The following is a 1,104-nucleotide window of genomic DNA, read 5'->3' on the forward strand; positions in this document are numbered from 1 at the left end:
CTCCAGGCAGCTTGGGTCTCAGGAGTCTTGTCCATGGTTCTGTCCCTGGTCATTGGTTTCCATGTTGCCATCCATATCAAGGCATTCTAGGGCAGGGACTCAAGCTAACCTCCTGCCTTCATGTAGGCTGCCTTGTGTGGCATTTTCCTGCCTGTAGCTACAGATTACAGGGGAGCTTCAAGACTGCAGTGATGTCAGTAGAGCTGGAAGTTGAAACTTGGCTTCACCATGCCATTCCCTTGCCAAAGAAATGAGATGAGGACCCTTCAGTGCTGAGGACCTCAGAAAGCTCACCCCCTTGGCTTTCTGCTTATTATAACTAGCCCAGTGACCCCAGCCTTCCTTTGGGGGAGCCTTCCTTTAGGGTCTGAAGAGGACAGACATACATAATTCCAGGAACAGTCAAGTCCTCTTTCTTGCCATTTAAAAAAATTTTGTCCTCAGGATAGTAGGAGCCACGTTGGTTGCTTATAAACTTCAGTTCTAATATGGTCGCTTCAGCTAGGATTTTCTTGTTATTCCCAACACTCTAGCAGACCATGGGGTAGATAGTCTCAGGGAGCAGGGCTGACCGGGGAATGAGGTCTTGGCTAGATGTCAGACAGGCACAGGGACAGTGACAGCCACACCTCTGCTCTAGGCTTGGGCTTCTCCAGGCTTTGGGAGTCCTATAAGGAGGTGGGGACTCTCAGGAGAGGAAGGCCAAATACCTGCAAGCCTGGGCTCGTGCTGGGAGGGGTGAGTACTGAACATGCTCTGAGTCACTCTCTTTGTCTCATCCTCACAGAACATTGTGATAAAAGATGCTAAGAAAAAACCCTTACCGCATAAGATAGGAAGCTAAGTCTTGACTTGAACATCATGGCCAAGAATGGCCATGCCAGTGGTGACAGGACTTGGTGATTGCTCACTTGGGTCTAGGCCACAATTTCAGTGTAGAATGTTCGTAATGCATTTTGATTCATCTTTTTCTTACCAAGTTTACAGAAATGTACCCCCCCCCCCCCCTTAACCGTTTTTCACAAATACTTTAGTAATCCAAGACCCTTTTATCTTTTTTACTTAATGAATTAAACAAGTACCTTCATTTATTAAATACTATTT

Source organism: Nannospalax galili, unplaced genomic scaffold (genome assembly GCF_000622305.1).
Source record: "Nannospalax galili isolate Female #2095 unplaced genomic scaffold, S.galili_v1.0 scaffold786, whole genome shotgun sequence".
Lineage (NCBI taxonomy): Eukaryota > Metazoa > Chordata > Mammalia > Rodentia > Spalacidae > Nannospalax > Nannospalax galili.